The 27,725-nt window shown below is 43.7% G+C and overlaps 1 pseudogene; it reads right to left on the bottom strand.

The window, feature by feature from the left end:
• Nucleotides 1–1,861: 1,861 nt before the first annotated feature.
• Nucleotides 1,862–27,725, bottom strand: part of LOC123774682 (uncharacterized) — a 41,676-nt pseudogene continuing 15,812 nt past the window's right edge.

The following is a 27,725-nucleotide window of genomic DNA, read 5'->3' as shown; positions in this document are numbered from 1 at the left end:
CCTAGAACCCAGTTCCTTCAAAAAACTGGTAGCACTTTTACCCCAGGCGCCGAGTGTCTCAGAAGCAATGGGGACAAAATTGTAGTGGTGATCCAGTTCACTATACTTACGGGATTTGGCTGCTTCCCTGTGGGTGGCAGCGCCACCTGGTTGTGCAACACTGAGGTTAATGTAGTATATATATAGTATATATATGTTAATGTATATATATATATATATATATATATATATATATATATATATATTATCATTATTATTTAATTTATATGTTTATCCCCCATTCACTATATCTACGTTCTGCATTGCTATCCCTTATTCCCAATTTCCATCCATCACATACCATTCCCGTCCCTATTTCCATTTTCCAATTCCCAGTAATTCCCGATTCACATTCCAATGACTTAAATTTGCATTTCCTGCGTTACATCTTGTTGCCATACTAACTATCCCTTGTTGCCATACTAACCATCATCCCTTGTTGCCATACTAACCACCATGCCTTGTTGCCATACTAACCACCATGCCTTGTTGCCATACTAACCACCATGCCTTGTTGCCATACTAACCACCATGCCTTGTTGCCATACTAACCACCATGCCTTGTTGCCATACTAACCACCACGCCTTGTTGCCATACTAACCACCATGCCTTGTTGCCATACTAACCACCACCCCTTGTTGCCATACTAACCACCATCCCTTTGTTGCCATACTAACCACCATCCCTTTGTTGCCATACTAACCACCACCCCTTGTTGCCATACTAACCACCACCCCTTGTTGCCATACTAACCACCACCCCTTGTTGCCATACTAACCACCACCCCTTGTTGCCATACTAACCACCATCCCTTTGTTGCCATACTAACCACCACCCCTTTGTTGCCATACTAACCACCACCCCTTTGTTGCCATACTAACCACCACCCCTTGTTGCCATACTAACCACCATCCCTTTGTTGCCATACTAACCACCATTCCTTGTTGCCATACTAACCACCACCCCTTGTTGCCATACTAACCACCATCCCTTTGTTGCCATACTAACCACCATCCCATTGTTGCCATACTAACCACCATTCCTTTGTTGCCATACTAACCACCATCCCTTTGTTGCCAAACTAACCACCATCCCTTTGTTGCCATACTAACCACCATCCCATGTTGCCATACCAGAGCCCATTTCTCGCAATGCACTGGCAACTGCACAACTCCGTCCCCTCAACTCTCCATCAATGCTGCCATTGTCGTTTGTGGTGACCAACCAGACTGTTGCTGAACGCATTTGCATTGCCTGTCCCACCCCCTCCCCCCATTTATATATGACAGGGGAACCACACATCGAACGAGCTCATAGGCCGTTCGAAATTCACCTTTTTTTTCTGTTTTGTTTTGTTGTACGACCGAATCACCTTGTTTGGAGTCGTTTTGCGCTTCCCCGTTTGCAGTAGTGTGGGCTGCAAGCCCCAAGGGTTCACGTGGTCTAGATATATTTATTGATTTTTGTATTTTTTTGTAGTTATTATATGTATTTTTGTCATGTTTTCATTAGTTTTTGGGTTAAGTTGTTGACTCTCTCTCTCTCTCTCTCTCTCTCTCTCTCTCTCTCTCTCTCTCTCTCTCTCTCTCTCTCTCTCTCTCTCTCTCTCTCTCTCTCTCTCTCTTTTTCTCTCTCTTTCTCTCTCTCTCTCTCTCTCTTTCTCTCTCTTTCTCTCTCTCTCTCTCTCTCTCTCTCTCTCTCTCCTAGTTAATAATGTACAAAATATAGACACGGAAAATGTGAACATTTTTCAACAAGGTTTTGTTCCATCTTCCACCGCGACGAATTGCCTTCGAAGTAGGAATTCAAATAAGACAGGTATTGTACAGGTAGGGATATGTTTTATTGATAATGGTACATCCAATATATGTGTAGGAAGACACCTGTTTGTAGGTACAGTTGCGATACGCTCTCCATGCTGTGTGTGTGTGTGTGTGTGTGTGTGTGTGTGTAAGGATGTCTGTGTTATCTATGTTTGAGCTTAGGTTAAACCAGCTTATAGTGTTTCTTGTATTCTTCCTGTTCATATGTAAGTGCGTAAGTGTTTGTGCTTGTGAGTCCATGTTGCATATATCATGTTTGTGCGTATGTGTTGCGTGTGTCGCAACCCCACACACGCGCGTGTGTGTGGGCTAATATTTCTTATTTTTAATCTCCAGTGCATCAAGTTTAAAAAAGTGTTGAAATGTGTTTTCATTGTAAACAACAGCCTCGTGCCACAGCCCTATTAAATATCTGCCACAATACTCGTCAACACCTGCTAGCTGCTAACACCAGCAGCAGCAACAGCATCCCCAGAACATCATTTGAGTTGGAAGCAAGGCAGGAGGATCTTAAAGGGGGGTTCTACCCCATATTAGTTGGGGGAGGGGTGGTGGAGCTGTTATCACACACACACACACACACACACACACACACACACACACACACACACACACACACACACACACACACACACACACACCTCACCGGAGCAAATCATGGCTCCATCCACAACATTACACTAGTACTTGACCACCATGGAATTTCAACATGTCTTAGAATTTCTCAAACCTTCCTTCGTCTCAAAACTTCAGAAATTCCAACGAAACTTCCAAATTGAGAGCCCTAAGATAGACATATTTCTACACCTACTTCCGGCACGTATCCATAAGGAAACGCTGTGTTCAGAAGTCATGTGTAGCTATAACAATAGCTACATATATATATATATATATATATATATATATATATATATATATATATATATATATATATATATATATATATATATATATATATATTATATGGAAAGATTAAGTAATCTAGTGTTTCTTCTCCCTCCAGATGATAGAAGATATTAACGTAGAATGGAATATATCCAAAAGAAAATTAACAATAGTCACAATGCTGTTGTGTTTAATGACATTATATATATTATATGTATATATATTTTCTTTATTTACAAATTAAATACACTTATTAGTGCCATTTTCATTGGTAAATATACAATATGATAAAATAATTCTTATACAGCTGTATCTACACTTATAACTCAAGAAAATGGCACTGAAGAGGGTTCCTAGCTCACAGTACCGGGCAGAGAGGGGTTCCTGGCTCACAGTACCGGGCAGAGAGGGGTTCCTAGCTCACAGTACCGGGCAGAGAGGGGTTCCTGGTTCACAGTACCGGGCAGAGAGGGTTCCTGGCTCACAGTACCGGGCAGAGAGGGGTTCCTGGCTCACAGTACCGGGCAGAGAGGGGTTCCTGGCTCACAGTACCGGGCAGAGAGTGGTTCCTGGCTCACAGTACCGGGCAGAGAGGGGTTCCTAGCTCACAGTACCGGGCAGAGAGGGGTTCCTGGCTCACAGTACCGGGCAGAGAGGGTTCCTGGCTCACAGTGCCGGGCAGAGAGGGGTTCCTAGCTCACAGTACCGGGCAGAGAGGGGTTCCTGGCTCACAGTACCGGGCAGAGAGGGTTCCTGGCTCACAGTGCCGGGCAGAGAGGGGTTCCTAGCTCACAGTACCGGGCAGAGAGGGGTTCCTGGCTCACAGTACCGGGCAGAGAGGGGTTCCTGGCTCACAGTATCGGGCAGAGAGGGGTTCCTGGCTCACAGTACCGGGCAGAGAGGGATTCCTGGCTCACAGTACCGGGCAGAGAGGGGTTCCTGGCTCACAGTACCGGGCAGAGAGGGGTTCCTAGCTCACAGTACCGGGCAGAGAGGGGTTCCTGGCTCACAGTACCGGGCAGAGAGGGTTCCTGACTCACAGTGCCGGGCAGAGAGGGGTTCCTAGCTCACAGTGCCGGGCAGAGAGGGTTAATAGCTCACAGTACCGGGCTAAGAGTGCATGGTAAGGCCCTCCGATCGCCTCTACCTGTTGCACAGTAATGACATTCACCAGCTCTGTGTCTCACTGTGTCTCTCTCTCTCTGTCTCTCTCTCCCTCTCTCTCTCTGTGGCACAGTCATGATGCACTACAGGAGAAGTAAGGCAGGAACCACCGGCCGAGAAAGGGGCTAGCATATTAGGGGGAGGACAACATGCAAAGGGAAGAAAAGGGCCCCCTCCATATAAGGAAAGAGAGGAGCCGAATATAAAAGGAGAGTGGATATGCATATAAGGAGAGGGAAGGTTTTGCATGTAACGAGGATACGCAGACGGCATATAAAGGTTTAGCTGCTGGTAGAGGCGACCATTGTATAAAGGTCCCTTTATATAAAGGGAGGGCTGTATATTAGGGGCGGGTCTCGTATAAAGAGAAGCATATTATAGGGCGCTCTATATGAGTGTGAGGGGAAAATCCTTGGAGAGTGAGAGATAACTGTTAGGATGTGGAGAGAGAGAGAGAGAGAGAGAGAGAGAGAGAGAGAGAGAGAGAGAGAGAGAGAGAGAGAGAGAGAGAGAGAGAGAGAGAGAGAGAGATTGGCGCTTTGGTACGAAAGAAAAACAAAACAGGTAACAAAATACATCAGAAAATGAGGCCATTAGAGGCCTCGTCTAACGAGTGTTGCAGGGGGGGGGGGACTATATCGTCAACAAACTATTCACTAAAAACAAAATCGATATCCAAGCCAATGCACTCATGCGCGAACATGGGTATATATAGCAGGTGTTTTCCCCAGCAGCGATGCGGTCAACATGTGTGTGTTTGTGTACGTGTGTGTGTGTGTGTATGTGTGTTTGTTACTTAACCTCACAATGGGGGGTGGTGTTGGGGGGGGGGGGGTAGATATATCTGATAGTTCTCTACACCCCTAAACGACTGACTACATCTCATCGCCAGTTTCAAAAGGTGACTGTATCATACAAGAGGGGTTTGGTGTTACGCCAAAATCATTGCATCACTGGGAAGATATGTTCCTCCGTCACCACCCCCGTCACTGTCTTCACTGTCACGCGATCGTCACCGGAGTGCCCCGAGTGCCGTCACAGCCTCAGTGCCGTCACCATCTCGTAAGGGGGGAGAGGTGTGTCATTTTCACCTGACGGCATCACACACCGTCACAACAGTGGGGGTGTGTAATAGTTTACAAAACGTCACCATCAGTGGTGTCCGTCACAGTTCCGATCCATGGTGACGCACTCTTGCCCTCACCACTGCCGTCACATACAGAGTAACACTCAATCGACACTATATCACAGCGCCAATAACATTAACATTTGCAGATCTATACGGCATAATCCTCACTATCATCCTCATCATCATGACAAAGCCATATATCATTATTGCCACATCACTTTATGTCACCATCAGCGGCGTCACACCATCCCCCGCCACACCATCGCTAGAGCGACATCGACGTGACTGCTGTACGGATTCAGTGACAGCGTCACGTGAGCGTCACAGGAACAGCGTCACACCACCGTCACTGAGAGCAGCACAACCGTTACCGTCAGCGCCACTGACACCCACTGACAGGAACCTGTATGAAAGAGAGGAACTCTATTAGTATAAAATTTTCATACACAGCACCCACCTCCATGTACCAATACTGGTGATAGCACTAATGCTGATGTTAATTACTGTGGCAATTAACATTAGCCCAAAAAATACTGATACTCAGGCTTTAAATTAGGCAAGAAAAAGAACTATTGTGATTAGACTCTCTCTCTCTCTCTCTGTTTCTCTTGGAGTGAAAACAGCACAATTGGTATGAAGTTCCTGAAGGCTGAGCGCCTTATGTTATGGTTGCCAACTTTTGGTTGTCTACGAAGATGAGCCAGATGCGGAACCTTGCGGACGTTGGCTTTATACATAACAGTAAAGTTGCCAACATCTCTCAGGTGTTGAAGGCTTTGATGTACTGACCAGTCATACCACAACAGGACTTGAATAGAAATGAGTCTACTCTCTCATAGTTCTGCTCCAGTTTCTGCCTTCTCTCTCTCTCTCTCTCTCTCTCTCTCTCTCTCTCTCTCTCTCTCTCTCTCTCTCTCTCTCTCTCTCTCTCTCTCTCTCTCCCCCTCTCTCTCTCTCTCTCTCTCTCTCTCTCTCTCTCTCTCTCTCTCTCTCTCTCTCTCTCTCTCTCTCTCTCTCTCTCTCTCTCTCTCTCTCTCCCTCTCTCTCTCTCTCTCTCTCTCTCTCTCTCTCTCTCTCTCTCTCTCTCTCACACACTCTCAAAACACCTGATATTCTCCAACACACTACGTTAAAGTCATCTTAAGCAAAGGAGACGTTGTTTCTCTGGCGTGTACTCAAACACTTCCTTAATAAACTTGAGTTAAAGAGCATTTTGCCCTTCTTCTATTGACATAATTACTTTCAAAATTCGTTCTTCTCCCTATCTCCTCCCGACCTTTATTACCATAGATGTTGAAAATAAATATATATAATCTCATTCTCAAGTAAACATCATTTGTTAACTGCTATCTCAACTGAGAGTAATACAAATGCTACGTTCTTTCCGAGGCCGGATCTCAGGGCCTTGCCGGAGTAAGAGAGGAGTCAATACCTGGCCGCTTATCAGCTCCTCCGTATCAGCCAGTCCAGAAGATCCGCGATGTTTACAGTTGTCTGATACTCAGCAGCAGCGCTGGAGGGAAACTTTGAGCTGAGTTAAACTTTCGACGGTGTAATAGTAAAAGTTTTTATCTTGCGAGGGAGGAGCGGCTGAAGCTTCTTCCCCCCCCCCCCCGTTTAAAGGAGTACCTATACCACGGGCTGGGTTGAGAGGGCTGCTATTCATTGTGTCCTAAGTTCAGAGTTTCAGACTTTTCTACGGTGAGACAATTGGTGTTTGGCATTGTTTTGTCGCTGAGGAACGGTACGTAGCCCCCGGCTCCCTCAGGCGCTATAAGGCTGAGCGGGGGAGGCCCCTAGAGGGTGATTTGTCTCAGCTCGTGTCGCTAAAAAAGGATGAAAAAAGAATGATTTAATGTCTCGTATCGGCAGAGTTTTATAGAGCCTCTCAGAGAGTCTCAAAGTTATCCACCAGCGAGTGTTGTGTGAGCAGGTACCGGCTGGCTGTGTTGTCTCAACCTATCGCTATCTGTGAGAGTTGTGTGAACAGCTATACTGGCTGTTCTCTCTCAACTTGTCCCTGGTCGCCGACTCGCTCGCTCATGACCATCAATGAATTCAACATTAATGGATATATCATCGTTACGCAATGGTTTTGTAGGCAACGAGGTCTCCTCAAGCCAAATTTAAACTTGCCTGTAGTCCAACTTGCCGGCATCAAGAAACTGGACCACGCTAGATAAACACCCTTATGTTGATACGTCTATTTTGTGTATGTTAATACGTATATTTATATATTCTCTCTCTCTCTCTCTCTCTCTCTCTCTCTCTCTCTCTCTCTCTCTCTCTCTCTCTCTCTCTCTCTCTCTCTCTCTCTCTAAAGCAATGTAAGAACGACCTCGATAGAGACTCGAGGACGGAACGGTCCATGATGTGACCACCAGCAGTGGAAAAAAAAAAGACCATGGGAGGGGAAGAGGGGGGATGGGGGGGAGTAGGTTATATATATATATCTACCTTCCTTTACACACTCATGTACCGACAATGAAAGATTTAAATTGCCCAACTCTATTGAGTCCGTTTTTATATGGTACGCCATGCAGGCCCTCACTTTGGCCAGACTTCACTATAGCTGATTGCTTTAGTTGTGTGGTGTGTGTGTTGAGTGCCTATACCACTATATCCTCTGCAACTCATCATCAAGCTGTGTGCTCGTCCGAACTACTGCCATTCACATCCCTCCCCCCTCTCCTCCCCTCCTCCCCCCTCCCCCTCCTCCCCCCATGGACACATTAATCAATTGCAACGTTTCGTGAAATGGAAAAAAAAATTATACTTCCCGAAATATAAAGGATATATTATTATTATTATTATTATTATTATATAATGGAATTATGTGAATTATTTTTTGGGTTATGTGTGTTCTGGTTCTGGTGGCAATTACTTGTATTTATTTTATTTTATTTTTTTTTTAAATTTAAACCCCGAGGGGCGAGTTTGTTGGGCAGCGCCACTCATCCTGTGAGTGGACACACACCGCCATAGTGACAGTATTGGGCAGCGCCACTCATCTTGTGAGTGGACACACCGCCATAGTGACAGTATTGGGCAGCGCCACTCATCCTGTGAGTGGACACACCGCCATAGTGACAGTATTGGGCAGCGCCACTCATCCTGTGAGTGGACACACCGCCATAGTGACAGTATTGGGCAGCGCCACTCATCTTGTGAGTGGACACACCGCTATAGCAGAATGTACAACACTCCCCAATAGGAAGAAAACCCGCTGGGTTGTTCATCCTGTCACTTGTACCCAGACACAGTTGGGACTGGATTAACTTTAATTGTCTCACGTGACTGTTGGTGTAGCATTTAGAGTGGGTAGGGAGGCGGGGGGAGAGGGTGAAAGATGTGATTTGAGGAAAGGAAATGAACGAAGCAACATCCGATAACAGGGATATACACACCAAGAGGTGTGTATACCCGCCACTACTCGGTAAACTCACACCGAAAGTCTACTTTAAGCCTAAACTATGTTCAGGGGCTAATGTATATACTTTGCTGGTGTGTCAATAAAACTTGAGAAGTTGATAAAGGCTTTAGACACAGCAGAGAGGTATACCTTGCTTCTTGGAGTACACACACACACACACACACACACACACACACACACACACACACACACACACACACACACACACACACACACACACACACAAGGAGTTGCTCGAGTCTTGAACTATGTTCAGGATTAAACTCTTCTCACTAGTTGATCAGTACTCTTTATTTTGGTGGACCTTAATAACCCTCCCGTGATCGATAAGCCGCCAGCATATCTCCAAGCCGACTGGTCGTGATGCTTGCGAGCGTAATCATCTGCACGTGAGTTCATTTCACGTGCATTTGTTCGAGTTTGTTCTTTTGTGCACGTGAGTCTTGCAATGGGGGGGGGGGAGGGACGTGGATGGGAGGGGGGGTAGGGGGATAGATTAACAAACAGCATCCTTCATGAGGATGGGAGATGCCTTCCATCCCACTCATCATAACAATGAGTGTCTCAAAGTACAATGAGTTGTTTCTTGATGCTGAGGAGAAAGTCTCGGAGAAGATAAAGGGAGCTATCAGGAGAAAGCGCCATGCTATTATTACAATATAGCACTTGGAAGGGGGTCAGGATAAGGATTTGGGATGGAACGGGAGGAAAAGAATGATGCCCAACCAGTTGCAGACGGTCGGGGAATTGAACGCCGACCTGCATGCAGCGAGACCGTCACTCTCCCGTCCATCCCAAGTGGTTGGGCAAGTTTCAGAGAAGAGAACTTTACATCTCGACAAATTCTGCCGAACCACTTGGGCTGGACGCTAGAATGACGGTCTTGCTTCATGCAGGTCGGCGTTCAATCCCCGATCGTCCTACAAGTGGTTGGGCACCATTCCTTTCCCCCGTCCCATCCCAAATCCTTATCCTGACCACACCCAAGTGCTATATAGTCTCGTAAATGAGATCTTAAGTGGCATTAGGAAGTCAGACCTCCTGGTGGGGGGCCTTTAGTAACCAATTGGGCATACTACGACTCGCCTACTGCGAGGCGTCACTCACTAATCAGGAGAGGTAACTCACTAAACAGCAGGCGTCACACACTAGGAGGCGTCACTCACACACACTAGGAGTCGTCACTCACACACACACTAGGAGTCGTCACTCACACACACACACTAGGAGGCGTCACACACACACTAGGAGGCGTCACTCACACACTAGCACAGGGCGGCGCCGGTCACTCACCTTTAGAGAACCAGCCAAAGCCGGCCGGCTGCGGATGGTCGGCGTGGATGAGAGTGACGTTGGCCACCTGCTGGTACACGCTGGAGACTCGAACCCGGCACTCAAGGGTCAGGGCCCCCCGCATGAACCACGTCTCCCCCACCACCGCCTCCAGCTCCTGCACGAATACAACTAGCTGAGTACAACTGGGTGAGTACAACTGGGTGAGTACAACTAGGTGACTACAACTAGGCGAGTACAACTATGTGAGACAACTAGATGAGTACAACTAGGTGAGTACAACTAGATGAGTTCAACTAGATGAGTACAACTAGGTGAGTACAATTAGATGAGACAGCTAGGTGAGTATAACTAGGCGAGTACACATACGGTACATGAAAACACAATCAAATGCAGCATAACTAAATCCTCATCAACAACAACGGCATCAATGTATCCTAAAGTCTTATACAGCAGCGATAGATGTAATGCATCTATTTAATGTATGATGTAGATGTAATATACACCTGGTCCGCGTAACTAAGCAGTACGAGGACCTATAAGATGGACAAAGGAGAAAAACACCATTAATTGGCCATAAATAGGGAATCTCTGGCTATTGGAGGACTTTTATCCACCCTTCAAGTAATCCCTATATTCTTCTCACTCACTAACTCATCACCCTCACTACTCACCGAGAGCTGGATGAGTCTACCGCGGCGGTCCGTCTGGTGGGAGCGCTGAAGGAGGGTGTGTGGGGGCGGGGGATCAGAGTTCACCCTCCAGGATATCTCCGCTGGCGGGTCAGACCGGTCGACTTGGCAGCGGGCAGCTACGACGTCTCCTGGCCTAACCCGCGCCCCTTCCAGGCCGCCCACGCCCACGCCCTCGGTCACCCCCGCGCCCTGGCTGGCGTGGGTGTTCTTCACCACGCCTGTGATCTCTGGACCCCATTTGGGGACATCTGCTGAGGAGTCAGACAAGTGGAGTGGGACAAAGGGGGGATGGGGTGGGGGACGGATGATGGGTGAGGGGTATGGATAGGAGGGGGAGGGGAAAGGGATAGGGGTGGAGGATGGTTGAAGGGAGAGGGATTGGGGGAAGGTGTTTATCTCTTGTCAAGGCATGATAGCACAATCATGCCTTTCAGAACGAAGAATTTGTCAAGATAAAGATATATTTGATATTGATTAAGGTTATGTGTTTTGATACTGATAAAGTCTCACTCTCTCTCTCTCTCTCTCTCTCTCTCTCTCTCTCTCTCTCTCTCTCTCTCTCTCTCTCTCTCTCTCTCTCTTCCTCCCTCTCTCTCTCTCTCTCTCTCTCTCTCTCTCTCTCTCTCTCTCTCTCTCTCTCTCTCTCTCTCTCTCTCTCTCCCTCCCTCCCTCCCTCCCTCCCTCTCTCTCTCTCTCTCTCTCTCTCTCGCTCTCAATCTCTCTCTCTCTCTCTCTCTCTCTCTCTCTCTCTCTCTCTCTCTCTCTCTCTCTCTCTCTCTCTCTCTCTCTCTCTCTCTCTTCCTCCCTCTTTCTCTCTCTCTCTCTCTCTCTCTCTCTCTCTCTCTCTCTCTCTCTCTCTCTCTCTCTCTCTCTCTCTCTCTCTCTCTCTCTCCCTCCCTCCCTCCCTCCCTCCCTCCCTCCCTCCCTCCCTCCCTCCCTCTCTCTCTCTCTCTCTCTCTGTCTCCCTGTGATACACTCACCTACCACCGTCATATTGACGGCATGGTCGTCCGTCTCAAAGTAAGGCTTGTCACTCATCACCTCACAGCGGAAGATGCCGGATGTAGGCTCGCGTCACACCTGTCAGCCTCACGGTGGGGCCGGCGCTCCCCGGCTCCTGTAACACCCGCGCCACACCCCTCTGTATAAGGCCACACTGACACACTCGAGTATAACACCACAAGTATGACATTGACGCCAGCATAACGCCACCTCCGTCAGTGTAAACATCATCATGACAATTGCATATGTTGCATACTTTGCATATTTTAATGGCTAATCTATTGCTTGTTATCGATATCCTATCTCAAGGCCAACTCATATCTCTCTTCCAGTCTCCTTACCTGTCCATTAAAGAACTTTAATTGTTCACAAGTTACAGAAGATGAGTCACAATAACATGTAGCTGAAGATATGAGGACCAAACCACATATCACATGATGAGGAGACGACGACGTTTCGCTCCGTCCTGGACCGAATTAACACACGCGACTTGATAAGTGTCCCATGATGGACCGAAACGTCGTCGTTTTTCCATATTCTGATGGGTAGTTTGGCCATCATATTAACAAGTTCGTATATGTGTAGCGCCGAGAACATATACTCAATAAGGAGAGAACACAAGGATTATTAATGCTACTTCATGAATATGAACTCTACACCCACCCACACACACACACACACACACACACACAAAGTGTAACGTATATATATACACCTTGTGTGTATATACGATACACCTTGTGGGGTATACTCACATCAACGTGTATATGGGGAAGCGGGTAGACTCGGACGGGCGGGTCTCTCTTGGGGATATACTCGTAGAACTGATTCACATCCCTGTACCACTTGACCGAGTAGAGAGGATCGGGCCGGTCCTTGTTGTGTTCGTAGTTACAGGTCAGCTGTACCGCAGAGCCGGAGACGACAGCTGACGGTACCACCACCCCAGACACCCGCAGGCCCCAGCCTGCTGGGGGGAAGTTACAGGTCAGTGCAGGTTTTAACAGTAATAGGGGTGTTTGCTTGGGTTCAGTCAGTATCCTTGTTTACAGTGAGTCATTAAGAACAGCTTCATTATTTACAGTGGGATTATTAAGAACAGGCTCGACATTTACAGTGGATCATTAAGAACAGGCTCGTCATTTACAGTGGGTTATTAAGAACAGTCAGCCTTGTCATTTAGAGGTGATCATTAAGAACAGGCTCGACATTTACAGTGGATCATTAAGAACAGGCTCGTCATTTACAGTGGATCATTAAGAACAGGCTCGACATTTACAGTGGATCATTAAGAACAGGCTCGTCATTTACAGTGGGTTATTAAGAACAGTCAGCCTTGTCATTTAGAGGTGATCATTAAGAACAGGCTCGACATTTACAGTGGATCATTAAGAACAGGCTCGACATTTACAGTGGATCATTAAGAACAGGCTCGACATTTACAGTGGATCATTAAGAACAGGCTCGTCATTTACAGTGGATCATTAAGAACAGGCTCGACATTTACAGTGGATCATTAAGAACAGGCTCGACATTTACAGTGGATCATTAAGAACAGGCTCGTCATTTACAGTGGATCATTAAGAACAGGCTCGACATTTACAGTGGATCATTAAGAACAGCCACATCACTTACAATGGCTAAGCCACTATGGCTATACACTATAGCTATGACTCATATAGGAATATGAGGGATAGGAGCTAGGACAAGTGGACAGAGTGAAGAAAAGGTGTCTAACTTAATGGACTATCGAGAATCGAGCACCGATCCTGCAAGAAACTAGGGTTGTCGCTCTGACAAATGGTCTTTGCCCAGCAGAGATTCACGTTATGTACTAAAAGAAAAGGACGTGCAGAAAGAGGAAATTCATGCCACAGAAAAAGATGCAAAATTAACCGTATATAAGGAGACTAATGCAGAAAAAAATTAAGAATTTTCAACATGCTGAAAGGAGAGATGTTATTAATGTTAGTAAAAGCAGAGTTACTTGCCCCTGGCGGCGAGTCCAAGGAGCAGCAGAAGGTGCAGATGAGCGGCAGTCGCAGCTAGGTCCAGCCTCATCTTTCAGCAACCAGGAAATCCAATCCAGAGGCACCGTCGACGCCTCCGTCAACTCGCCGCGCCACACCCCCTTCACAGGATGGGCCCCCAGTCCTCAGGCACCGTCGACGCCTCCGTCAACTCGCCGCGCCACACCCCCTTCACAGGATGGGCCCCCAGTCCTCAGGCACCGTCGACGGCTTCGTCAACTCGCCGCGCCACACCCCCTTCACAGGATGGGCCCCTACTCCTCAGGCACCGTCGACGCCTCCGTCAACTCGCCGCGCCACACCCCCTTCACAGGATGGGCCCCCCACTCCTCAGACACCGTCGACGCCTCCGTCAACTCGCCGCGCCACACCCCCTTCACAGGATGGGCCCCCCACTCCTCAGACACCGTCGACGGCTTCTGATGCTGGAGTTCACAGGAGATAAATGAACTTTTGAGTCTTTTAATGTTTTTGGGTCGAGGCTAAAACCAAGTGCGACTCGTGGACAAGTCTGAAGATGACCATGATTTGAGATATTTTAGGACAAAAAAAAAGGTGGAAAGAGATCTGAGTTAAAGTTAATAGAATGTCATTAGAAATGTTTTTAATGTAACTTTGGTGTTACTTCCTCCCCCACCCCCCACCCCGCCTTCCATCACCTTGGAAAACATATTTACCTTACGATAATATTAAAGGCAAGAGCTCGGAGAAAATCTGTCAAAACTTAATCTTAACTAATATAAATTTCTCCTATAAATATAAATATATATTTCTCCTATAAATATATATATATATATATATATATATATATATATATATATATATATATATATATATATATATATATATATATTTATATATATATATATATATATATACATACATACATACATATACACACTTCTAAGGTTGTTATGCCAAGGCTCTGGCGATTAGAGTGTTGGTAAAGATACATACGGTTAGCATAAGGAAGAGCTGGAGATAATCTACACACCTAATAGCTTTATAAAAGTATTTGGAATTGCATTATAAATCAAATAAGTTTACTTACAATTTAAAACTGACGAGTTGTCTGGGCGTGACAACAGGTTCTCATCATAGAACACCCAACATGCTGCTTTGCTTTATATATATATATATATATATATATATATATATATATATATATATATATATATATATATATATATATATATATATATATATATATTAGTGCTGTTCTTTGTATTCTTGTAGCTGTTGTGGTTTTATTATTATTATTATTATGATTATTAGTATAATTATTTATCACTGTTTTTCTTATAATTGCTGCTGTTCTCTCCTGTTGTCTCTACTGGATGTTACAGTTCGACCGAGGATTGTCTGTCTGTCTGTCTGTCTGTCTGTCTGTCTGTCTGTCTGTCTGTCTGTCTGTGATTCCAATCACACTCCCTCATTCTTCTACACTAAATTGCCCGGGTACATAACCACACACGGAATCCATCGCTCTATTTCCGAGGAAGAGGCCACAAATTGTGGCCCTCGTTGCGGATCACGGGTGAACACACTGCCAACGACATGTTTTCTATGTATGAATAGTGAGAGTTAAATGACAGGAGGAACAGTCGTGTTGGCCAGCCTTTTGGTATAGCTACTGTGAATATTTGTCCACTGGTGACTGGACCCCCATGTGGGTATATGTGTTGGTATACCTGTAGGGAGAGTGTGTACTCATCTAGTTGTACCTGTGGGGGTTGAGTTCTGGCTCTTTGGTCCCGCATCTCAACTGTCAATTAACTGGTGTACAGAATCCTGAGCTTACTGGGCTCTATCATATCTACATTTAAAACTGTGTGTGGAGTCAGTCTCCACCACATCACTGCTTAATGCATTCCATCTGTTAACTACTCTGACACTGAAAAGTTTTTTCTAACGTCCCTGTGGCTCATTTGGGTACTCAGTTTCCACCTGTGTCCCCTTGTTCGCGTACCACCCATGTTAAACAGTTTATTTTTATCTACCCTGTCAATTCCTCTGAGAATTTTGTAGGTTGTGATCATGTCTCCCATTACTCTTCTGTCTTCCAGTGTCGTGAGGTGCATTTCCCGCAGCCTTTCCTCATAACTCATGCCTTTTAGTTTTGGGACTAGCCTAGTGGCATACCTATTAACTTTTTCAAGCATCGCCTTGTGCTTGACAAGGTACGGGCTCCATGCTGGAGCCGCATACTCCAGAATTGGTCTTAAATATGTGGTATACAAGGTTCTGAATGATTCCTTTACACAGGTTCCTGAAGGCAGTTCTGATGTTAATACACTGCAGATGTTATTCTTTTGATGTGGGATTCAGGAGACAGGTTTGGTGTGATATTAACTCCCAGATCTTTCTCTCTGTCTGTTTCATGAAGGACTTCCTTCCCCATTCGGTATCCTGTGTCTGGCCTCCTGTTTCCACTGCCTAGTTTCATTACCTTACATTTACTCGGGTTGAACCTTAGTAGCCATTTGTTAGACCATTCATTCAGTCTGTCTAGGTCATCTTGTAGCCTCATACTATCTTCCTCCGTTTTAATTCCCCCCTCATAATTTTTGCCTCATTAGCAAACAATGAGAGGAATGATTCTATACCATCTGGAAGATCATTTACATATATAAGAAACAGTATGGGTCCAAGGACTGAACCCTACGGGATTCAACTGGTGACGTCTCGCCAGTCTGAGACCTTAGCCCTCACAGTGACTCGCTGTCTTCTGTTACTTAGGTACTCCCTTATCCAATGGAGTACCTTCCCTTTCACTTCTGCCTGCATCTCCAGCTTTCGCACTAGTCTCAGATGTGGAACTGTGTCAAAGACTTTCTGTCAATCCAAAAATATATAGTCTGCCCACCCTTCTTGCTCTTGTCTGATGCTTGTTGCCTGATCGTAGAATTCAATTAATCCTGTGAGGCATGACTTGCCATCCCTGAAACCATGTTGGCGTTATGTCACAAAGTTCCTTCGCTCCAGATGTTCCACTAGCTTTTTTCGCAAAATTTTCTCTAATACCTTGCATAGTATGCAAGTTAGGGACACTGGCCTGTAGTTCAGTGCCTCCTGTCTATCCCCCTTCTTGTATATCGGGACTACCTTCGCTGTCTTCCAAACACACAAGACACACACGTCTTGTGTGTGTGTGTGTGGTGTGTGTGTGTGTGTGTGTGTGTGTGTGTGTGTGTGTGTGTGTGTGTGTGTGTGTGTGTGTGTGTGTGTGGAAAATATATGCATGTTAATGTATGAAGACTAACTTGTATAATATGATATGTAGGATCACAGGAAAAATAGAAGTCTCGTGCAGTAACAGTCTTTCTTTCGGAAGACTTCCACACCTCTTTTCCAAGTTCTATCTCCTCTATTAATAATTTTTTTTTCGGGAGGGTGGAGACAAAGTTTTTTAATATGTTCTCACATAGGTTTAGTCTCTGTCATTGCTGCAGTATCAGGGGGTACCTATACTTTCATCAAATGTATTAGTTCGAAGTGTTTAGAAGGCAGTTTAAGTATACTGCCTTAAGTATTTGTTCAGTTTAAGTATATTTGTATAAAGCACTTTTGAAATTTGAATAATTTTGGTAGTCGTGGTTAATCCTATTTGATAGGTTTCATCATTCGTATTATTGTGATATATTTATTTTTAATCTTGCGAGATCTTTTCTAATTGTCACATTCATACAATTTTTATCTTTACACGTTTCTTTCATACATCATTCAACCATCTTTCACACTTCCCCTAAGTATTTAATATTACTGAAGGCAAACTTCAGATGTCTATAGTCCCTTCAGCCCAGCAATGAGTTCCCTTAAGATCAATAGGTTATAATATAATATATATATATATAATATATATATATATATATATATATATATATATATATATATATATATATATATATATATATATATATATATATATATATATATATATATATTATTAAATATGACCGAAAAAGTAAGATTAATAATTCTAACACGAATTTTCTCAATCTTTTGTACATTTCTTTTCACTGTTGGAGGTAATTAAAAAATCAATTCTCCAAAATTCATTTTTATTTCTAGTCTGACGCGACACTTGAGCTCGTTTCGTAAAACTTATTACATTTTCAAAGACTTTAGTTAACACATACACAACTGAATAGAACTTACACATCTCCGATTTTGTATATATCTACATTTGAGTGAGGTGGATGGGGTGAGGTGGTATTTAATAAGGTATTAATTTCATCAACACAAGCCAGAACATGAAACAATGGGTATTGAATAGAAGTGATTGTAGAAAGCCTATTGGTCCATATTTCTTGATGCTTCTATATTGGAGCGGAGTCTTGAGGTGGGTAGAATATAGTTGTGCATTAATTGGCTGTTGATTGCTGGTGTTATTACCATATTGTCCCTTGAGCTCAAAGCGGCAGCTAAAAGCCTTCGTGAGAACAAGGAGATAGTTGTCAGGAGAGGTGACAAGTCGCCAATATATGTCATTCTTAAAAAAGACGAATATCTGGCGAAAATGAACCTCATACTCTCTGATCAAACTAAGTTCCAAAGGGTAACGAAGGACACTACAGCCGAATTAAAAGCAAAGGTCAACAAACTGATCGAAACTGTGAACGCCAAGAAATCCGGACTCCACCTGCCAAAGATCATTGGGGAATATAAACCTGGATTAAACACCAGCAATCAACAGCCAATTAATGCACAACTATATTCTACCCACCTCAAGACTCCGCTCCAATATAGAAGCATCAAGAAATATGGACCAATAGGCTTTCTACAATCACTTCTATTCAATACCCATTGTTTCATGTTCTGGCTTGTGTTGATGAAATTAATACCTTATTAAATACCACCTCACCCATCCACCTCACTCAAATGTAGATATAAACAAAATCGGAGATGTGTAAGTTCTATTCAGTTGTGTATGTGTTAACTAAAGTCTTTGAAAATGTAATAAGTTTTACGAAACGCGCTCAAGTGTCGCGTCAGACTAGAAATAAAAATGAATTTTGGAGAATTGATTTTTGAATTACCTCCAACAGTGAAAAGAAATGTACGAAAGATTGAGAAAATTCGTGTTAGAATTATTAATCTTACTTTTTCTGTCATATTTAATAATATATGTCTACAGGAAAGATTGCTACCAAAATATACTAATATATATATATATATATATATATATATATATATATATATATATATATATATATATATATATATATATATATATATATATATATATATATATATATAATCTTTATCAAAACGAATAATTCAATCCAGCCTAGAGCCTTATTGGCTATTGGAGTAGTGTTTTAAACTTGATCGAAACTTCATCACTTTAATTACATTTTGTATATGTGGATTTAATTATCTATTTTTCTTTTAACATTTTGATCAAAATCTTTATAATAGACCCTTCTTAAAGTAGGTATATTCTTCATGCCATGTCTTTCTCGATGCTACTCAAGTCAAAGTTAATATATTGCCGTCTTCATCTCAATCTTTAGTCAATTGTGGATACCTTGTGATTTCTCTTTCACCCCATACCTTAAATCTTAGCCCTTATGTCACAATGGCTGCAGCTTTGTTAAATGACTTAGGCGGTTTGGCTGCCTCTGGAAAACTTTCTTGGAATTTTGGATTTACGTTCCTTTAAGTCCTAATTCACTTTCTGCATCTCTCTAACTTTTCTCTTTGTCTTGGATTGAGTTACTTAAAACTTAATCCAAGATTCACTTAACAGGTGCTTCTTCGCTCATTAAATTCAGGGGGGTTTCATTCCTTAATTCACTTCCATCCTTTTCGACTGGTCGGTAGAACGGAGGCTTCGTTCAATCCAGGTCGGCGTTCGATCCCCCAATAGTTCAAGTGACTGGCCACTATTCCTTCCCTCAGTCCAATGTCAGATCTTTATCCTTATCATCCTTCCAAGTGCTTATATGCTCCTATTGCCTTACAGTGCTTTCTCCTCATATTTACTTTATCCTTGTTTAATTCACTGATGATATCCTTTTTGTCTCAAATTATATGTCTCTAGTCTTTCTCCTGCGGTCAATAACTTTGTTGTTTTGACCTCATCTGTTGTGAAACAATCAGATCTGTAATTGTATCAGGAAGAGATGAAGCATCTATGAGAAACTCTTGAGTTCTCAAGGTTAGGAATCCAGGGACGTGGATTTGATCCCATTGTACAGACTCAATGGTTCCTCAATAAGGTCTTTATCAACACAAGCCATTATAGAGCCTTATATACACAAGCCACTATAGAACCTATATTTATATATATATATATATATATATATATATATATATATATATATATATATATATATATATATATATATATATATATATATATATTATTAAATATGACCGAAAAAGTAAGATTAATAATTCTAACACGAATTTTCTCAATCTTTCGTACATTACGCTTCACTGTTGGAGGTAAATCAAAAATCACTTCTCCAAAATTCATTTTTATTTCTAGTCTGACGCGACACGGGCGCGTTTCGTAAAACTTATTACATTTTCAAACATTAATGTAATTCAAACATTTTCAACATTAAGGAACATATAATCCATTAAGTGGATTATATGTTCCATTAAGGAACATATAATCTCTTCCCATAACCAAACCATCGCCAGAGAAATCCTAGTAAACAACACAGAAATCATCGATAGATACAGCGATAGCAGGCGGCTTGACGTTTGCGAGGCACTACACATCAAGAAGTCAACACCAGCAATCAACAGCCAATTATTGCACAACTATATTCTACCCACCTCAAGACTCCGCTCCAATATAGAAGCATCAAGAAATATGGACCAATAGGCTTTCTACAAACACTTCTATTCAATACCCATTGTTTCTGTTCTGTCTTGTGTTGATACTTTTAATACCCTATTAATATCCCCTAGTGTTCTGTCTTGTGTTAATGCCACATCACCCTTCCCACCTCACTCAAATGTAATGCCACATCACCCTTCCCACCTCACTCAAATGTAGATATAATATCAGGGAAACGCAAGTTCTAATCAGTTGTGTATTTGTGAAGTCTTTGAAAATGTAATAAGTTTTACGAAACGCGCCCGTGTCGCGTCAGACTAGAAATAAAAATGAATTTTGGAGAAGTGATTTTTGATTTACCTCCAACAGTGAAGCGTAATGTACGAAAGATTGAGAAAATTCGTGTTAGAATTATTAATCTTACTTTTTCGGTCATATTTAATAATATATGTCTACAGGAAAGACTGCTACCAAAATATACTAATATATATATATATAAATATATATATATATATATATATATATATATATATATATATATATATATATATATATATATATATATATATAAATATATATATAAATATATATATAATATATTCAAAGTTCAAAGTTCATTTATGTGCCTCCTGGAACGCCGAGTGTAACACTTAGTCTTGAACTACATAGTTATATAAATTGCTAATTGAACTATTGATGGGAACTGCTGATTAGCTCTTAGTGCATGTGTGTGTGTACTCATCTAGTTATGCCTGCAGGAATGAGCGTTAGCTCTTGGACCCCGCTTTTCTAGCCGCCGGTTGTGTAATGCAATGACTCTTGACCTATTTCTCTATGCTACCTACTTTTTAAATTATGAATGAAATTGGCTTCTGCAACCTGGTTCTTTAGGTCATTTAATTTTCCCATTACTCTTACGCTAAACGAAAGCTTTCTAAGATCTCTGTTTCATCTGAGTCTCAAGTTTCAATCCATATCCTTTTGTTCTATTGATATTCATAGTGAACATTTCCTCTTTTTCCAGTCTGTTCATTCTCCTAAGTGTTTTATACGTCGCTACTCTAGTCTCTCTCTCTCTCTTTTCTAGCGTCGTCAGGTTTAGTTCCTTCAGTCTCTCTTCATTCCCCATCCCTCACAATTCTGGGACGAGTCTTGTTGCAAACTTCTGAGCCTTTTCGAGTTTCCTTATGTGTTTTATTTTACATTGGGGCTCCATGATAGGGCGGCATACTTAAAAACTGGTCTCACGCAGGCGGTGTACAGCGATCAAAATGCCTCGTAATTTAGGTTCCTGAATGATGTTCTGACTTTTGCTAGCGTAGAGTATGCCGCTGTCGTTGTCCTATTTATATCCCTGGAGTTTGGTTTGGCGTTATGTTCATTCCTAGGTCATTTTCTCGAGTCGTTATCGGAAGGTAGTTTCCCTTCATCGTATACTGTCCTTTGGTCTCCGGTCACCTTTTCCCCTTTCCTTGAGAGAGCAAGGAGCGACGTGTTAAAACTCATTCATATAGGACTTCTAGTGTGGGATGGAGCCATTGATGTTGACAGTTTGATTTTGACAGCTAATATCACACTGACTGGATATTAGCTTATCGTGATATCATTGAACCCGATGAATTAGTGAAGATTTTGTGAAACTCAACAGACAACTTGGTAAGGGTTAGTTAAATGCAAAGCGATGATCAGGTGAAAAACCTAGTGAAAGTCAGGTTAAAATTTGGAGAAAGTCAGGTGAAAACTTTGTTATTGTTAAGTGAAAACTTGTTGAAGATCAGGTGAAAAGCCGTAGTTGAAAGCGTGGTGAAAGTGAGCCGAAAGTTCATAATATAATTTTACACATATGCATATGTGTACTGGAACGAAGACGCTGGGAAGTTCAGATTCACGAATGAAAAACAAAAGAGCAACAGTAGATAGATTTTATTTTTCCAGGAGAGGAAAGGCTAAGAGCAACGGGGCTTTGTTCCTTGAAGTACAAGGAAAAATGTTTGTGTCTGACAGGGATAAGCAGATTCTGAGCTGATGAATTCAGTGACCTCTCAATTTTGCTGCATTTTTTCCTTATTCTTGACTTCGAGGCGCAGGAATTGTCCTTATAGACACCTTATACAGGTTCAGTCCTTTTCCGCTTTCATAAACATCTGGAACTCCATTAACATCGCTGTACGACGTTACTTTTTGTTCAGTGACAACGGCAGTGATGGCCCAGAGTCTGGAAGATCAGTGCTGGAGACTTTGGTTGGCGCCCCATGCACAGGTCTGGAAGATCAGTGCTGGAGACTTTGGTTGGCGCCCCATGCACAGGTCTGGAAGATCAGTGCTGGAGACTTTGGTTGGCGCCCCATGCACAGGTCTGGAAGATCAGTGCTGGAGACTTTGGTTGGTGCCCCATGCACAGGTCTGGAAGATCAGTGCTGGAGACTTTGGTTGGCGCCCCATGCACAGGTCTGGAAGATCAGTGCTGGAGACTTTGGTTGGCGCCCCATGCACAGGTCTGGAAGATCAGTGCTGGAGGCGCTGGTGGCGCCCCCGGCCGAGGCCTCGGCCGGTCGACGGATGAAGTGATGGCGGGTAATATTGGAAGTTTTTAACAGCAACTTTTACTGGCGTGTCCTCTGATATCTGGATTGCCTCTGTGATTCTCGAAACTTTTATTACTTGTGGCTTACACGCCCTAATATGACGGGGAATTATTTCCGGGAGGTCAGTGGTAAGCTGGAGAGAGAGAGAGAGAGAGAGAGAGAGAGAGAGAGAGAGAGAGAGAGAGAGAGAGAGAGAGAGAGAGAGAGAGAGAGAGAGAGAGAGAGAGAGATATTGAGATTTTATGATAAGCTCTGATAACAGACGTATCAACAACAAGATCCCTCACTGAGATAGCAAGAACACTAAGAAACATTGCTATAGCTTCAGTGGCTATATACTAACATCTCTGCAACTGAATGAAACATCTCTCAAAGGACTGGACGATCATATCGATGTACACAGCCGCTCAGAAAGTTCATCTCAACAAACACGTAACAAATAAGAATTCACAAAGTACATTGTTCTTTTCTAAACAGTTAAATACTTATATACTGACCTCAACCCTCATACCAACAAAACTTGAAAGACTCATCGCTTCAAATTCGAACATTACGAATTTTCCATTCAAGCAGGATTTCAACTTCCGAAAAGTCTTACTTTAGCAAATAAACTTGTGATGTGAACATATATTTTTTTTCCATTTCCTTCACAGCTGCTATGCTGTCACGAGCAATCGTGTCACGTGAATCAAAACTTAAATGGAGTCCCTCGCAAAAAAATAATATATATATACGACTTTTCATGATATGTAAATTATGGAACTTTTGAGATCATGTATAGCAGTCCTTTTGCGTAGTGCTGGAGAGATGCGCCTCGGCCTCTTAGGCAGATGTACCCCCTCGGCCTCTTAGGCAGATGTACCCCCTCGGCCTCTTAGGCAGATGTACCCCCTCGGCCTCTTAGGCAGATGTACCCCCTCGGCCTCTTAGGCAGATGTACCCCCTCGGCCTCTTAGGCAGATGTACCCCCTCGGCCTCTTAGGCAGATGTACCCCCTCGGCCTCTTAGGCAGATGTACCCCCTCGGCCTCTTAGGCAGATGTACCCCCTCGGCCTCTTAGGCAGATGTACCCCCTCGGCCTCTTAGGCAGATGTACCCCCTCGGCCTCTTAAGCAGATGTACCCCCTCGGCCTCTTAGGCAGAAGTACCCCCTCGGCCTCTTAGGCAGATGTACGCCTCGGCCTCTTAGGCAGATGTACACTTCGGCCTCTTAGGCAGATGTACCCCTTCGGCCTCTTAGGCAAATGTACGCCTCGGCCTTTCAACAATTTACCTGGAGGCTGAAGCGTAGAGGAAGTGTAGTGGATCAAGGGTAGAGGGGGTTGGGGGTGGGGGGCGGGGAGGATATGATGGGGGAGGAGGGGGTGCCTTCAATTGTCATCTCAAAATCTCAAAAAAATCGTGCTCAGGGTTCACACTCTAGCTCATGAACATTGCACAAATCCTCGTTAATCCCAATGCACTCGTCCCAATGTTTATGGGTGAACGAGAACTGATTACGTTCAATCTTTCCTCGAACATTGCTTCACTCAATTCATTCGTTTAAATGCACCACTCTGAGCGCCTCACCCACGTGCTGCAAACACAAAGAATGTTAACAGAACAAAAAATACGATACAAAACCTACCCAAGGCACTAAATTAATAGCAATAAATAAAAATAAGTAAAAAAAATAATTTAAAAAAAAATCAATAAATAAAAGGCAATAAATTAAATTTTAATAGGCACTAAAATATATTATTATTATTTACAATTTCGGAAATTATACGTTTTTATTGGACAACACAGCAACATTGATGAATGCTTCTTTAGGGAGGTTATCTTGAGGTTATCTTGAGATGATTTCGGGGCTTTAGTGTCCCCGCGGCCCGGTCCTTGACCAGGCCTCCACCCCCAGGAAGCAGCCCGTGACAGCTGACTAACTCCCAAGTACCTATTTACTGCTAGGTAACAGGGGCATTCAGGGTGAAAGAAACTTTGCCCATTTGTTTCTGCCTCGTGCGGGAATCGAACCCGCGCCACAGAATTACGAGTCCTGCGCGCTATCCACCAGGCTACGAGGCCCCAGCATTTTTGGGATGGATGGCAGCATTTTTAATTAACACAGTCTTATGATGACTTTTTCAAGACAATCATCGCTAATTGGCAGGTCTCAAGACCTAGGACCCCCTATTTAGGTCTCGAGAACTATTACCCCCTATCTAAGATCACCAACACCTGAGAACGGTCTCCCACCTGGTCCCAATTACACATCTGCACCATGTTTGGCGGTGCTGGTGTGTAAATAGTGTGCATGTGTGTCTTCTGAACACATATAATCATAGTAAAGATGTTGACCAGACCACACACTAGAAGGTGAAGGAACGACGACGTTTCGACACAATAGACTTGAGAATGGTCCAGGACGGACCGAAACGTCGTCGTCCCTTCACCTTCTAGTGTGTGGTCTGGTCAACATAATTTAGCCACGTTATTGTGACTCATCGCCTGTACATAGTAAAGATGTGCGAAGGTGTGAACACAGATGCATAGGTCTACATGTACACAATTTTGTTCAGCTCGTTACCAGAGTGAACATGCATAGACGCTGACGTGTTTACTTACAAATAAAATGAACTTCAGAAAGCGTCCCTGATGAACTTTCTCTGACTCTGAGAGAGAGAGAGAGAGAGAGAGAGAGAGAGAGAGAGAGAGAGAGAGAGAGAGAGAGAGAGAGAGAGAGAGAGAGAGAGAGAGAGAGAGAGAGAGAGAGAGAGAGAGAGAGGTCACCAATCCAGTTACTAGACAATCCCTGAAACCCGATTGACTGAGTGACAAAAAACATAATCCTGAATTTAATATATTCGTATATAAACAATATGACATTAACAAAACAATTATATACGTAATGAATTTTACACAAAATAAATATTTAAGAATACCACTATCTGTCACACTTTGTAAACCCTCAGAGCAGCGCGGGGAAAAGTAATTACATTTGCATGCCAATTTGACGGTACGTGAGGTCGAGGTCAAAGGTCAGATTGACCCTCTAAATACTCTAACCATCAACGCAATCACCTGTTACCACGAAACAGTCGTCGAGTACGAGAATGTTTCAGTAATATCAATGTAAAAAAATAAAAAATCCATCGAGACGAACAATAAGCAGTCATTTAACAACCTCCTTTTAATTAGCTAATTAACGTTGAAATTTTAATTTGAACTTTCTTGCTTAACTGCACTGAAATTGTTGAAAGTCGTTAGGATATGTGCCTTTTCTTCTTTTTAACTAGAAAAGGAGCTAAAAGTTAGAAACATTTAAAAATGTTCCCGGCATGCTTAGAAGTTCAACAATATAATTAGCATTTTACCTCTGGAGAGCGTGTGAGAGCGGGTGCAGCCGCCAGGCAGAGCGAGGTCTAAACTCCAGCCTATAATAATTAACCAAGGATATTATGAGAGATATTACTCGGTTTTATCACCCTGAAGAAGTTGGTAATGGGGGTGGCTGAATGAACTTTGAAGAAAGAGGGTGGTGGGGAATGGTGGGGGGAAGGGGGGGGGGGGATTATGGGAAGGGATGGGGTGTTGTGGGAAAGGAGGGAGGGGAATTATCAGGGGGAAAGCGCCAAGCCATTACGACTATATAGCCCTTGGAAGAGGGGGTCAGGATAAGGATTAGGGATGGGACGAGGGGAAAGGAATGGTGCCCCACTCCCACAACCCATGTTGTGGGAGTTGGAGGTGGTGATGGTTGGAGTGACGGTGGTGGGGGGGAGAGGGTTATGGTGTTTGTGGTGAAGGGGGGTTGTGGTGTTTGTGGTGAAGGGGGGGGGGGTTGTGGTGTTTGTGGTGAGGGGGGGGGGTTGTGGTGTTTGTGGTGAAGGGGGGTTGTGGTGTTTGTGGTGAAGGGGGGGGGGGGGTTGTGGTGTTTGTGGTGAGGGGGGGGGGGTAGTATCAGCCAAGGGAAGGCTTAAATATCTAGTCGTGCAGCAGTTAGGTTCTTCAAGAAGCCTTCCTCATTGTGGCTGTTCAGTAGCATGGTTGATAGTGTTACCGTCTCCCTCTACCGTTACCGTCTTCCTCTACCGTTACCGTCTCCCTCTACCGTTACCGTCTCCCTCTACCGTTACCGTCTCCCTCTACCGCTACCGTCTCGTCTCCCGGGTTGACCTCTTGGCTGGCAAGGTGTGTTTCACTTAGTTGTGCTTGCGGGGGTTGAGCTCTGCTCTTTCAACCCGTCTCTCAACTGTCAATCAACTGTTACTACCTATTTCATTCCCCATCCCCCCCCCCCCCCACACACACACGCACCCAGGAAGCAGCTCCGTAACAGCTGTCAAACTCCCAGGTGTCTATTTACTGCTAGGTAAAAGGGGCATTCAGGGTGAAAGAAACTTTGCCCATTTGTTTCTGTCTGGTCCGGGAATCGAACCTGGGCCAGAGAATTACGAGTCTTGCTCGCTGTCCACTCAGCTACCAGATCCCCGGTAGCCCCGGTGTGTGTGTGTGTGTGTGTGTTTGTTTACTCACCTAGTTGTACTCACCCAGTTGTGCTTGCAGCGGTTGAGCTCTGGTTCTTTTGTCCCGCCTCTCAACTGTCAATTAACTGGTGTACAGATTCCTGAACCTATTGGACTCTATCATATCTACATTTGAAACTGTGTATAGAGTCAGCCTCCGCCACATCACTTCCTAGTCCATTCCATTTATTAACTACTCTGACACTGAAAAAATTCTTTCTAACGTCTCTGAGGCTCATTTGGGTACTAAGTTTCCACCTGTGTCCCCTTGTTCGTGTTCCACCCGTGCTGAAGAGTTTGTCTTTGTCCACCCTGTCAATTCCCCTGAGAGTTTTGTAGGTGGTT

This window comes from Procambarus clarkii, chromosome 68 (assembly GCF_040958095.1).
Source record: "Procambarus clarkii isolate CNS0578487 chromosome 68, FALCON_Pclarkii_2.0, whole genome shotgun sequence".
Lineage (NCBI taxonomy): Eukaryota > Metazoa > Arthropoda > Malacostraca > Decapoda > Cambaridae > Procambarus > Procambarus clarkii.
The sequence above is the reverse complement of the archived record's forward strand: the minus strand, read 5'-3'. Positions and strand labels throughout refer to the sequence as shown.